Source organism: Vitis vinifera, chromosome 16, assembly GCF_030704535.1.
Source record: "Vitis vinifera cultivar Pinot Noir 40024 chromosome 16, ASM3070453v1".
Taxonomy (NCBI): domain Eukaryota; kingdom Viridiplantae; phylum Streptophyta; class Magnoliopsida; order Vitales; family Vitaceae; genus Vitis; species Vitis vinifera.
Genome location: NC_081820.1, coordinates 24,699,260 through 24,715,123, shown reverse-complemented (window position 1 = coordinate 24,715,123; position 15,864 = coordinate 24,699,260).

Below are 15,864 nucleotides of genomic sequence, written 5' to 3'. Positions count from 1 at the left end.
ATATTTTTTATGGCCTTCCCATTAATTGTTTTTAAAACAATAAATCCCACTTTTCATGGAAAAGAAGAACCATTATAGAATTAGTCAAGCTTGATCTATACGAATTTAGTTAAGAATTTGTTGGTATCCTAGAATTTGTTGGGTCCTTCTTAATAATCCTTTTGAAAATGATGACATATATATATTGGTTATCTCCACCATGTTTAGTCCATTTGATTAGCAGATTTTGGACATTATTCGTCCCTCATAAATTTTGTGGGGAAATTTCAAAGCCAGTTTTTCCATGGAAAATAAGAAACCATCTAACCATTAGTCAAGCTTTTCCACCATCATTTCAATCCTTGTAAGATACATCAACCATCCCACAATTTTTAATGTTTCTATATTAACACCTTCCCAAAAGGTCCTTCTCAATAATTCTTTTAAAAATAATGGCACCCATTTTCTTATGGAAAACAATATGTATGTGTGTGTTTGTATATATATATATATATATATATATACATAGTGTTTAGTCTATTTGATTGACACATTTTGGACATTATTCCTCCCTCATAAATTTTGTGGAAAATTTTTCAATGCCTACTTGCTATGTGAAATAAGAAATTACCAAAAGAATTAATCAAACTTTTCTACCTTTGTTTATACTCTTGTTACATACATTAACTGCGCCACAATGTTTAATGTGTCTTTGTTGATACCTTCCTAAAAGATACTTCCCAAAATTCTTTTGAAAATATTACATATCGCTAAGAAGTTATTTTTTATTGTAAAAAACATGGTGAGAATAATTTTTGCATAGTATATAACATTGTGCCATGAACTCCACTTTTTACCTCAAAATTATTTGTGGCAAAATATCACTTTCAATCATGAATTTACATTTCGTTTTTTAAACTATCGTAAGAATAATTATCATATAATATTTGACTTTCTACTATAAACTTTATTTTTTAGTAGAAAAATATTTATAATAAAAATATATAAGCAAAAACTTACAAATTTCAATTTTTGTTCAATTTTTTTTTTCTATAATCTAATTTACAATAGAAAATTACTTGTTATTTTAATTATATATACACCACTTTTTCAATAATTTACAATAGAAAATATATTTTGGTAAAATAAAATTTTTCATAATTTTATGGTTATCATATATCCTATTTCACAATCAACGTGGATGAAAATATAGTACATCATTTGTTTGTGATTATAAGTGGTAACTTTCACTCAAACCTCTAACTAGTTAAGATAGTAATTAAATCAAAATCTAAATCCAGATCTCTCGATTGATTGTTTTCATAGATTGGTTTTCTCTCCATAAAGTTTTTCCTTCTGCCCTTCTAAATAAATAGTTTTGTTATGTTTAGTTGTGGTACCACCCCCTTTCCAAGTAAATAATTTCAATGAAATTTTAAAGCTGATAACCTATGCACAACAATCATTAATGTTTCACCTACCAAGAACAAGTTGTGCTATTATTCACCTAATTACATGTAAATTTCACAATCATCTCATAATTATAGTGAAGAAAAAAAATCATTTTCTTTTCTGTTATTCTTTTTTAATATGTAGTTAGCTAATGTTTTAATCAATGGTTCATGATTAATGTGATCTTTATATAATATGCTTCTATTTAGGCTCGTTTTTTGTTTTAAGGTCATTCTTATCTTTAAACTTAAAGTCTTAAAATATAATAAAATAAAATAAAAAATAAAGTTCTATTTAAACCGAAGTCAAATTAAATTTTATTTAGCTTTAAGATAAATTAAACAAATCTCATTTGAGAAATTGAGGCTCACAACATCAATTTCCCTTTTTACCAATAATTTTCTTATTAAGAAATGAGGTGCTTTAGAGAGTTACTAGTTTCCTTATTCTTAAGAGAAATTTCATAAGAAGAACTAATCATATGATTCATGAAGAAATAAATAAAATCAAAATCAGATTTTGGAGAGCCTTACATTAGTCAATAAAGGCATCCTCTTTCGAATTGGACAATGTAGGAGATACCAACTTAGGTTTCACTAGGAATGTAGTAGCAAATTCCACAAAGACAAAATTCCAATTGAAACTCACAAAAAGAGAATTATTTGAAAGTTTGAAGGTGGATGCATCAAGAAAGATATATAATTACAAACAAAAAAAAATGATCTCTCATGGTTCCAAGTTGTAGTCCCTTATGTAAAATGATGCATGAATCAATTTCTTTCCTCATTGGCCCCATAGGAACTAGTCAAGTTTTGAGAGATTGAGTGTCAGATGTCATTCATTGTCATAATTAGAGTTGAAAAAAGATGATAAGATTCGTCATACAATGACTAAGAAATTTTGCTACTCCACTTGCTTTACATTGGTAGAAGGTCTATCCATAGATGTCCAGACATAAATATGACTTGAAGTAGAAATGGTAACATGCTACTAATAGAATTGATTGATACCTAATAATCCGTGGAGAAAGGTGTATAGATAAGATAGAACCTATTAAACTAGCTTGGAGGTTCATAAATTCATAAGTAAACGGTTATATTATATACTTTTACCAAATATGAGTTTTTTTTTTCTTTGTTATTTTTTTCCTCCTTTAAATTTCAGATTTGATTTTAATAAATTTATGGATTTGCTTTTAAGATCAACTTTAGTTATGTCAGTTCTTTGAAAAAAAAAATACAAAAACCTTCCATCATGCTTTGAAATGAAATTTCAACCCTAAATCTGTATTAAATAACAATAATTGTCTTAGGTGGAGAGCGTAAAAGACTATTAAATTGGTTCAATCTATTTAGTAGCAACAAAATATCAAAGCAAAACCCTAAAACATGCATCTTCCAACAATTTAACAAGTTGCAGTAATTATCATCTATAAGAGGGAGTTTTTTTTTTTGGCTAAAATGGGAAAGAAGGGAATTCAAGTTCAAGAGAAGTCATTTTAATTACTTAGGAAATTCCTGTTTTAGTCCAATATTTAGTAACAATATCTAAAACATGTATTTAATACGATAAAAAAATACATACACACATACTTAAGACAATTATTTTCAGTAATTCTAATCCTTCACCTATTAAATAGGATAACAACTTGCAAGGCCTCCTCCTTTCATAAGCATGTGGGTATGTCTAGTAATTAGATAGCTCCTCGTGCTTGACTAGCTACAGAACATTATCTATAGAAAAATCAAACATTGTGGACAAGTTGATGCACCTAGTCACCCTCATACTTCAATGCTAACCATGATAATTAATGCTATAGAAAAATCAAACATTGTGGGCAAGTTGAGTTGATGTACCCATTCACCCTCATAATTTAATACTGACTATGATATTCAATGCTATAGAAAAATCAAACACTAGGAGAAATTTGATCAAAGCATTTAACAACCAATTAAGAACTATAGAGTGGTGTTTTGAATCTTAACTTCCACTAATGAGCCCCAATGCCTTGAACACAACCTAGCTAATAGAACATTTAGCTTAATTGATTTTGAACTTGTGATTCAAACTTGTATTTTCCCATGTTTAACCATCATCCAAGTGCAAGGAGAAGCAAAAGGTGGACTGGTCGAGCTACAACTTCAACCAGTTCTTCACAAATCGGGTCCAAATCTGGAAAAATGATGTTTGATGATCCAATGATGTTTGAGCAATCTAGAGAAAGTAAGAGGGGAAAAACAGGGATTAGTGTACTCAGGAATTAGTTAGGCTTATTATGGTAACCATGTACACTTAGTTTATATTAAGGTGAGACACATTTTTGCCTCTCTTTAAAAGTGATATTCACCACTAGCCATGGCATAATTCCTCATGCTATAGCCCAAATAGCTTTGCGTTGGGCCTAGAATTGCTTCCTCAACCCAATTGGGCTTTGATGCTGGGTCTCAAACGTGCTGGGTTAGGCTAAATCCGAGCCAACCTATGGGTCGACATGATACTGCATTCCAATTCTAGAGATGTCATCTTAAGAAACTGAAAATTGAGTCTGTTCAACGGGGAGGAGTAGGGCAAATGAGTCAAAAGGGAGAACCTAAAAGTAAGAAAGCAAGATGCATTGGAACAAAATGTAGGGAGGAGTTTGCTGAATGCTAATAAGGCATCATACATCTTCTGATTTGTGAAGTAAATTCTTATTTTTTTATTTATTTTCTGAAGTGAATTCCAAAGGGAAAACTACGAAAAGTGGTTTGTTTCTAGCAAGAAAATAATTGCATAGGAAGATAGGTCATCTTACAAAATTGTATTCATACTTTAGGAGATAAAATATTATATTACTTGCTCTGATGATCGCAAGTCACAATTAACAAAATGGCATGTTAGCTATGTACCTCAAGAGAAAACAATGACGACACCATGTGACATGTTTATTTATTTGTCAATATTTTAGAATAAAAAAATAAATTATTTATTTTGTTAGACTAATATTTATGTATCAATGTAGAAAAACAAAACATTTTCTATATTCAAGGTTGTTGATTACATAAAATAATCACTGTACTCATGCTGGACATATTTCTTATATTTAATTATAATGTCAGTCCTAGTGGCATCAACTTAAAAATAAATAAATAAATAAATTCATGAGAAAGAAGCATGCTAGAAAATAAAATTATATCCATATTTAAGAAAATAAAATATCATGTCTTTGCCTTAGGAAAAGAACACTACCATGGTGGAAAAGTGGGAGGCATTGCAACGGCTTAATCATCCTGCTTTTACTTGATTGATTAGAGATTTCAATATACTTGATTGACTCGAGATCTCAGTATGGAGAACAAACCCCAAACCCTAAATTACATCAACTGACTTTTGTCTTGGAATCAAAAGAGTGGCATCGTTATAGAGGAAAGGATAAAAAATAAAATTTACACCTTCAAAATAATCCATGGAAAGTGTTAATGCATTGACCTAGATAGATTAAGTTGGCATTTTTATTTTGTTCGTCTTGGTTTAGAACTGTATATATTTTCTCGTGATTTACACCATTTGGAAGACTTAAGATTGTTGCGGAATCAGCCTTGGGAATATAGGTATGTATAACAAGTTTTAAAAAAAGGGTAATGGCTTTTAAAAATGACACAAAAAAGAAAAGGACTTTAGGGAATTGAACTAAAAAGGCACGCTTAAAAATGATCAGCTAAAAAGGCACCTGAAGTGTTGCACTCAAGCTCCAGAACAGCTTAAGCACGCTTAAAAAGAGTGGACTTTGTGGAAATCTAAACTTTACAGATTATATTGATGAAGCTCCAGAATGATATATATGGCTGATATATATATAAACCAGCGAGAAAATGTGAAATTCAGATGAAAAAATCAAATGGGTGTGAAGGGAGTAAAGAGATTAGGGGCACAGAGACCTCTGCCATAGCTGCGAGTGATGGGATCCGAGCTTAGAATTGAGTATTAATTGGCTAGGCTGAGGCGACCCCCTTTAAATAGACCAAACTTTTTGAGTCTTTACAAGTCAACCCAATGATATGTGGAAACGTGGCATGAGTGAGTTCAGGTTCGTTTCATCATCAAGTTTGTCGTTAGGTCGGATGGCCCACAATTGCTGACCGTTTTGTCTGCATGAGCTGGCTTTGTCGACCCTTCTGCCTTCTCAGGCTGGTGAGGTACAATTATGATCATTCACCCCAGGATGGGAATAGTACACGCGTCCCAAGTACACATCTTTCTTGTACAAATGACCTGCTGGACTTCAAACTTAAATAAAATCGAAATATTGGATGGGAATAGTACACGCGTCACATATTTTTATTCTTAATTTTAATAAGTTATTAAAATATGCTCGCTAATATCACAAGCACCACTAGAGCAAATTTACTCTTAATTTGTTAAATAATATGCATCAAACATTAAAAAAAAATATTATTTAATTAATTAAAAAAATATAAAAGTGATCACTATAATATTCTTTATAGTGTTTTTAAGATATTAATTAAATATTAAAAAATTATACATTTATCATAATTTATTTTATATTATATCATAATTTAATATTGTTGACATTGTTTGTATCATCTTTGTGGTTAGGTGTCTCTCATTATAAGAGTAGTTTTGAATTTTCTAGTAAAAGCCCTATTCTCTTTATGCTTGCTTCATTCCTTTGAATGTTTTAAATGAACAAAAAAATAGAAGGAGAAGATTGTATTGTGTTAATGAAAGATAAGGTGAACTTAAGAGCTTGTTTTCAAACTAGTTGTTGTGGAGACACCAAAAAACTTGTTTCAAATAAGTTGTTTTTAAAAATAATTTTTTTGTTTTAATTTTATAAAAAAAATATAAATTCAATTTATATAATAATAATAAAATTTAATTCAAATCTTATTAAAAATGAAAATAATTTTTTAATTACAAATAAATAAAAAAATAAATAGTTTTTAGTAGAACATAAATAGTAATATTATAATAAAATCATAGGTTATATATTTTTATTAAAAAAATACATTATTTCAATATATGTTAGAAGCATAACAAAATTAATATGTTCATAAATATTAAAAAACAAAATCCTTGTTTGGATAAATTGTTTTTTGAAATAATTTTTTGTTTTGATTTTATAAAAACATTGTAAATTTAATTTATATAATGTTAATTAAATTTAATTCAAATCTTATTAAAAATAAAAATAGTTTTGTAATTACAAATAAATTTAAAATGAATAGCTTTTAGTAGAACATAAATAGTAATATTATGATAAAATCATAAGTTATATTTTGTTTATCAAGAAATACACTATTTTAATTTATGTTAGAAATATAAGGATATTAACATCTTTGTAAATTTTTTTATTATTAAAAAAAATAAACATAATTTTAAAATAATTATCATTAATAATATTTCATTTAAAATGAATAACAAATAAAGTTTAATTTTTTTTAATATGTAAATAAACTAAGTTTTCTTATTATACGTATACATTTAATACTTAATTATGAATATAATATGCTATAGTGTTCTGATTGAATGTGTAATTAATTGGTTTGGTTTTTAAATTTCAAGTTATTCTTAAAAATCAAAAGATTCATTAAAATATTTAAATTATTAATTATATCTTACTTAATTTATAATCTATTTACTTAGTGAGAAAAATAAAAAAATTTAGTCGTTTGTATAGGAGAAATAATAAAGTTATAACTCATAATATATCACTTGTAAAGTTCATTTTTCTAATAGAAAATTGGAAAAAAATTATAAAAATATAATTATATGCAGAAAATAATCAATAAAGTAATTATGAAACAATTTTAATCCATAAATTTTTAGAATTAATGAATTTATTATTTGAGTTTTAAATTATTTTAAAAAAAATATTAGATTTATCCATGATTCCAACACATTAAATTTTATTTAATTTAAAGTTTATCATCAAAGTTCAACGTATCCTAAGATTAACTAAAGCAACAACCCCACTTCACCACTTTACCACATGAGCTAAGATGAAAAAGCATGTCTCAAATACTTCACGTTAGGGAGAAGTATATTCCTCATCTTATGGCAAATATAGACCCATATTGAGCTCTCCCTTTGGGTCCTAGCCATTTAATCTTAGTTTAGGGGTAGCCCAGATAGGTTTGTGTTGACCCTAAAGTTGCCTCCTAGGCCAAATTGGGCTTTGATAATGCTAGGCCTCAAACGTGCTGGGCTAGCCCAAATCCAAGCTATCTAGCCCTGCCCTGCCCTGCCAACTAGCCCATGGGTCTGCTGGGCCTTTAAGGACCAAATACTGCATATTAATTCTAGAGACCCCGTCTTTAAAAACTGAAAATCTGGTCTGCAAATGGAGTCCTTTCAGGAAAGGCAGAACCTAAAAGTAAGAAAGCAAGAAGCAATTAAACAATTGTTATTGTTTCTTTTTTTTGTTGTTGGGGGGGCTGTTTGGACAAAATTTCTATTGTTGGAATTCTTATGCTTTAGTTACAAGTCATGGTTTATTTTCTATCATGACCACATAGTATATACGACGAATTTTTAAGAAAAACATTATTTCATGTGCTTTAAGAAGAATCACATGCACAACCAAATAGTATATAAAAATCACTACAATATTAAAATATTTTCTGGTGGCTATGCATTCAATATTACAATATTAAGTTGGTAATTGTTAGACGCTAGATTGCCTGTGGAATATGCCATGGATTAGAAATAGTTAGAAAATAGTCATCAAATAAAGTGAGTTTCAATAATAATTTATGTTACTATTAGATGCTAAATGAGTTCATAAACAATATTCCAGGCTATTTCATTGGGTTCCAAAATGCCTTCTAGGGGGACAAGCCCAAAAACTAGTCCATGATCCTAAGTCGGCCTAAGTCTGTGTATGGATATGGACCGGCCTAAGTTGTGGCTTACCACTAGGCTTGACCCATGAGCCTATTGTTGAGGTTGATCCTTTGAGAGGCATTTTGGAATCGAATGAAATAGCCTAGTTGTGTATGGGCTGATCACTAGGACTACCCCAAGAGCCTATTGTTGGGCTTGCTCCTCTGGAAGGCATTTTGGAACTAAATGAAATTAGCCAAGAGTTGATAAACTCGTTTATAAGCCTTTTATGTTAATGTTTTGGCTGAAATGGAGTAATGTTTAAAACAACATCACATTATTAAATTTTCCATCTTCACAACTCAAATCATACAAATAATTAAATAAATTACTTTTATGAAGAGATGACCTACTCTACTGATTTTATTTGATTATTGTCTTTTTATCTCTGACCCTCGGCCGATTGCATAGGCTAGCACCTAAACCAAAACATGATTTTCCAGTGAAAGCCTTTCAAGTGATAGTTTAAGAGTTCAAGCCACCTTATAGTATATGTCTATCATTATTATTCATTTTTAGTGTAAAATTGAAGGAGTAAATAGAAATTCCATCAAAATTCTTAGCCGATCCCTTTCAAGCATCATAGTCCTTCAGTAATTCCAATAAGACTAGCTATGTTGACATTGACTATTATATTGTCATCAATCATATAGTCCATTATGCATGTGTCAATTTCAAACAATAGCCTACCAATGAACTTTCTTAGTAATAAATGGACATTTTTCCTCGCCTTGGAAGACTTTAACACCTTTGAAGTAAGACATGTGATAGAAGAAGAATCTATGAACTTTTCAACTATAGGTTTTTGTGGAAAAGTGGGTAATATACTTCAAGAAAATGACAAATAATCTTTTTTGTTTTGTCTAGCTTGACTAACTAGATAAGATATTGATTAATCTTTATTGTCAAGGTGCCTTGGAAGCTCCTTCAAGTAACCAAGAAAATTCAATCCTTAAAATTACTTAGTTTGTACTATCATTGCAAGTAAATGCCAAATGTTATTTATCATCTTCTTATCAATGTTAAACAAATGAAAATTATGAAATTACGTAAACTAAGGTCAAATTTAATTGATGGTCTAGACTAGGATAAAATATTAATGAAATATGATGATAAGTATATATATATATATATATACACTTAAACAAAAACATGCTTGTCTAGTGAATGCCTTTCAAATGATAGTTTAAGAGTTCAAGGCACCTTATAGTATATGTCTATCATTAGTATTCATTTTTAGTGTAAAATTGATGGAGTAAATAGAAATTCCCTCAAAATTCTTACCTGGTCCCTTTCAAGAATCATAGTCCTTCAATAATTCCAATGAGACTAGCTATGTTGACATTGACTATTATATTGTCATCAATCATACAGTCCATTATACATGTGTCAATTTCAAACAATAGCCTACCAATGAATTTTCTTAGCAATAAATGGACATTTTTCCTAACCTTGGAAGACTTTAACACCTTTGCGGTAAGACATGTGATAGAGGAAGAATCTATGAACTTTTCAACAATAAGTTTTTGTGGAAAAGTGGGTAATATACTTCAAGAAGGCGACAAATAATCTTTTTTGTTTTTTCTTGCTTGACTAACCAAATAAAATATTGATTGATCTTTATCATGAAGGTGCCTTGGCAACTCCTTCAAGTAGCTAGGAAAGTTCGGTCTTTAAAATTGCTTAGTTTGTACTATCATTGCAAGAAAAAGGTAAATGTTATTTATCATCTTCTTATAAATATTAAACAAATGTAAATTATGAAATTATGTAAAATAAGGTCATATTTAATTGATGGTCTAGACTAGGATAAAATATCAATGAAATCTATATGTGTGTGTGTGTAATATTTTAATTTATATTATGATATGAATATACTTTTTTTTTTTGTTTTTGAAACCAAAATTTTATCTTTTAAAATTAGATTTTCTTTTTTTTGTTATTCAAAGTTATTAAGATGAAATATTTTGAAAAGAAATATTTTAGAGATCCAATGAATATGAGATATAAATTTACTATCCAAAATATAAGTATATTCCATTTTTCTTCATGAGATTGTTAAATTCAATAATATCATAAATCATAGCCCTCCAATAAGACTTTGACTACTATATTATCATAAATCATATATCATATGGTCCATTATACATGTGTCGTCTTCAAACAATGGCCTATCGAGTGAATTTTCTTAGCAATAAATGGATGTCTTTGCCTTGGAAGACTTTGACTCTTTGCAATAAGATATGTGACAGAGGAAGAATCTATGAAATTTTCAAATATGGATTTTTGTGTAAAAGTGGGTGATATATTTCAAGAAGGCGACAAATAATCTTTTTGGTTTTGTCTTGCTTGACTAACCAAATAAGATATTGATTGACCTTTATTACGAAGGTGGCAAGGCACCTTCCTCAAGTAGTCAAAAAAAGCCGAATATTATGTATCATCATCTTATGAATGTTAAACAAATGGAAAGGGATAAAATTATATAATTTAAGGTCATATTTAATAGAGGGTTTCGCCTAGGATAAAATATTAATTTGTTTTTTATATATAAATATATATAATTTTAATTTGTATTATAATATAAATATGCTCTCTTTTTTTCTTTTTGGAATAAAAATTTTATTTTTTTTAAATTAGATTTTTATTTTATTTTATTTTATTTTGTTCAAAGTGATTAAAATGAAAAAAAAATCAAAATGAATATTTAAGAAATCCAATGAATATGAGAAATAAATCTATTATCTAAAAGGCATGTATATTCCATGTTTTTCATGAGATTATTAAATCTCATATAAAGGGATACGATAAATAAAATGAATAATCATTTATCTTGTCTATTTTTCAACCAAACATAAAATAAAGTTAATATGATCTTAAGAGCATAGCATGTATCTTAGATAAAATAAACAAAAATAAAATAAAAAATAAAAAGGTTATTATGATTTGCAAATAAAACTAAAATATAAATCAATTATTTTGAAGAATATGAATGTCAATTACTACATCAACAACCCTTGCATGTGGATCAAAATTCTTAGTTGGTCCCTTTCAAGCACCATATTCCTTCAATAATTCTAATAAATCATACAGTGTATTATGCATGTGTCAATTTCAAACAATGGCCTACCAATGAATTTTCTTAGCAATAAATGGACAACATCATATTCCTTCAACAATTCCAACAAGACTGGTTTTGTTAACATTGACCACTATATTGTCCTAAATCATATGGTCCATTATACATGTCTCAATTTCAAAAAATACTAATGGATTTTCTTAGCAATAAATGGATCTATGAACCTTGACTTGGAAGACTTTAACTCCTTTGCATTAAGAAATATGATAGAGGGAATGATCTATGAACTTTTCAAATATGGATTTTAGTGGAAAAGTGGGTGGTATATTTCAAGAAGGTGATAAATATTTTTTTTTGGTTTTGTCTTGCTTGACTAACCAAATAAGATATTAATTAATCTTGATTGCAAAGGTTCCTTGGCAGCTTCTTTAAGTAGCTAGGAAAATTCAATATTTAAATTTGCTTGGTTTGCACTATCATTGTCAAAAAACACAAAATGTTATCTATAATCTTCTTATGAATGTTAAACACATGTAAATGTAAATGATGAAATTATGTAAATTAAGGTCATATTTAATTTATGGTCTAGAGTAGGACAAAATATTAAGAAATATGATAATTGCTTTTTATATATATATTTTTATTAAATTTTGACCAGTAATTATGATAACATTTTATAATAATAAAAAAAATAAAAATAAATTTATGTATCTCTCTAAAAACTATATATATATATATATAATATTAGGTCAAGTTTGAATTAGTTTCAAATTATCCAAATCTTCGTCAAAATTTAGCTAAAATTGAGTTCAAATTAAAAAAAATTAATCAGAATTCAACTTAAATATTAAAAACAATTGTGCCAACTCACTCAAAGATAGGTTGGATTAAGATTGGATAAGCAGATTAAATGAACTCATCCACATTGCACGCCTCTACTGTTTCTTCATGTTCCCCACACGATTTCCTATAATTTTTTATTTCAACTAGTAAAAATCAACTCGTTGATACTTTTGGTTCCAACAAATGTCTTATTCTACGAAGTCTTGAACAAGTTATTATTCAATTAAAACATGAAGTATTTGCCTAGAAACTTGTTATTCCATAAAAAGCATAAGTCGTGCAAGTTGATTAAGGCTATGATTGAAATTACTAAAAATATTTTTTGGTAAAATAAATTTTGTTAGGATTTTATGGTTATCCTATATCCTACTTCAAATCAATCTAGATGAAATTATATTACCTGATGAGAGTATGATCCTTCATTGAAACTCCCTAACAGGTTAAGACAATTGTTAAAGCAAATCTAAACCCAAACCTCTTGATCCGCTGGTTTTCTATATTGATTTTCTCTCCATAAAATTTTCCCTTCTTCCCTTTGTTTTGTTTAGTCATGGTGTTGCCCCCTTTGTAAGCAAATAGTTTCAATGAAATCTTAAAACTAATAACCCATGTACAAGAATCATTAATGTTTCACTTGCTAAGAACAAGTTAGGCTAATATTCACTTGTTTACAAGTCAATTTCATAATTAGAGTGAAAAAAATATTTTTCTTTTCTATTGTCATTTATGAATGTGTAGTTAGCAAATGTTGTAATGAATGGTTCATGATGAATGGGATTTTTGTACAATAAACTATTTTTTAGGCTCACTTTTGAATTAAGGCCATGCTTATCTTTTAACATAAGTCTTAAAATGTAATAAAATATTTAATAAAATTACGTTCTATTTAGGCTTAAGTCAAATTATAATTTATTTAGTTTTAAAATAAATTAAACAAATCTCATTCAAAAATTTAAGGCTTACAACATCAATTTTCCTTTTTTTTTCCACTAATTTTCCTATTCCGTAATGAGATGCTCTAAAGAGCTTATTGTTTTCTTATTATTAAGAGAAAAATCATTAAAAAAAAAAACTAATCATACAATTTATGAGGAAATTAATAAAAATTAAAATTAGAATTTGGACAACCTTACATTAATTAACTAAAGGCATCCTTTTCCAAATTGGGAAGTGCAAGGAATACCAAGATTGGTTCACTATTAAAAGCAAATTCCATGAAGGTAACTAGAATGCTAATTGAAACTCACAAAAATAGAATAATTTAAAGTCACTTTATCTAAATTACTCTAAAGGTAGGCATGTAGAGAAAGATATACAATTACAAACAAAAAAGTGATCTCTCATGAGTCCAAGTTGCAATCCCTTGCCTAAAAAATGATACATGCATCAATTTCTTTCCTCATGGGGCCCTTACGGACATAGGAGACTAAACTAGTCAAGTTTGAGAGGCTAAATGCCAATTGACAGTCATTGTCATAATCAGTATCCAAAAAATATGATAAGATTCATAACACAATGACTGAGATATTCCATGGAGATGACAACATGTTGCTAAAAGAATTGATTGGTACCTAATATTCCATGGAAAAAGTTGTATAAATAAGATAGAACCCGTTAAACTAGCTTGGAGGTTTAGAAATTCATAAAAATTAGTTATATTATGAACTAGCTTGGTGGCTTTAATGTCAATCAAGCAAGACAAAACCAAAAATTCAATTAATTTATCCTCTTCCTAAAATTCATAATTGAGAGGTTCATGGGTTCTTCCTTTTATCTCATCCAATTCATTGGATATTCCAGGAAGGCAAAGGAATCAAGTCCCTCCAAGTGCAAGGACAAATCTCCATTTTGTACCAAGAAAATTAACTCGATGAGTACCCCTATATACAATGGGCGACACAAATTGAAAATAGACCCCATATACAATAGACCACACAAAGAATAAATCATAGTGATACAATGGTCCCACATATATAATGGACTATATAGTTGTATGAACCACACAAATTGAAAATAGACCCTATATATAATGGACCACATAAAGAAAGAAACATAGTGAGAAATTGGTCGCATACATACAATGGACTATATGGTCCACGACCATTAGTGAGAAATAGTCGATTATAAAAATTCATAGACTTCTTGAAATGATGATGCTTATAGGGATGATTTAAAAATTTTAAAGTCTTTTTTTTAAATAAATAAAAATAGACACATAGCAATAGGGTTCACATGATTCAACAATGTAGTTATATCCATCGTTGAGTTAGGAAATTTTTTAATAACAAACCCCAACCCCTAAAGAACTAATCTAAGTGGTTTTCGATAAGGAAAGATGTACTTTCAACTAACACACTGAAGGTTTGTTTGCAAATATTTTTAAAATTAGTTTTTATTTTTTAAAACAAAAATAATTTTCCAACCTCAAAAATACATCTAACAGATTTTAGAATAAAAATATCATGAAAACAGAGTGATTGGTGTTTTTTTTTTTTTCATTTTGCATGGTAAATTACATTCACCTATAACTAATAAAGAAAACCATTTTTTAGAATTTCAAATAGAATTTTATTCCTAAAAATGATATAAAATTTTTTTTACAAATTGTTCTCAAAAACTTATTTTTAAAAATTATTTTTGAAAATATTATCCACCATACCTCAAATTTTCTTACGAGAACCTAACCTTGCAATTTCTTAGATCTAATTTGCAAGATGCAAAAAATTTGTTTAAGAACTTATTTTTTTTGTTCAAAGTGATTAAAATGAAAAAAAATTCGAAAAAAATATTTAAGAAATCCAATGAATATGAGAAATAAATTTATTATCTAAAAGGCATGTATATTCCATGTTTTTCATGAGATTATTAAATCTCATGTAAAGGGATATGATAAATAAAATGAATAATCATTTCTCTTATCTATTTTTTAATCAAACATAAAATAAAGCTTTTCCACCATCCTTTCAATCCTGGTAAAATACATTAACTATCCTACAATGTTTAATATTTCTATATTGACACCTTCCCATAGGGTCCTTCTCAATAATTCTTTTGAAAATGATGACACTCATCTTCTTGTGGAAAACAATATATATGTGAGTGTGTATAAATATATTGGTTAATTCCACAATGATTAGTCTATTTGATTGGCATATTTTGGACATTATTCCTCCCTCATAAATTTTATGGGAAAATTTTCAAAGTCAGTTTTTCAATGAAAAATAAGAAATCATCTAACCATTAAACAAACTTTTCCACCCTCCTTTCAATCCTTGTAAGATGCATCAACTATCCCACAATGTTTAATGTTTCCATATTGACACCTTCCTACATTGTCCTTCTCAATAATTCTTTTGAAAATGATGACACTCATCTTCTTGTGGAAAACAATATATATGTGTGTGTGTGTGTATATATATATATATATATATATTGGTTAACTCCACAATGTTTAGTCTATTTGATTAGCATATTTTGGACATTATTCCACCCTCATAAATTTTATAGGGACATTTGAAAGCCAGTTTTTCCACGAAAAATAAGACATCATCTAACCATCAGTCAAACTTTTCCACCATACTTTAAATCCTTGTAAGATGCATCAACTATCCCACAATGTTTAATGT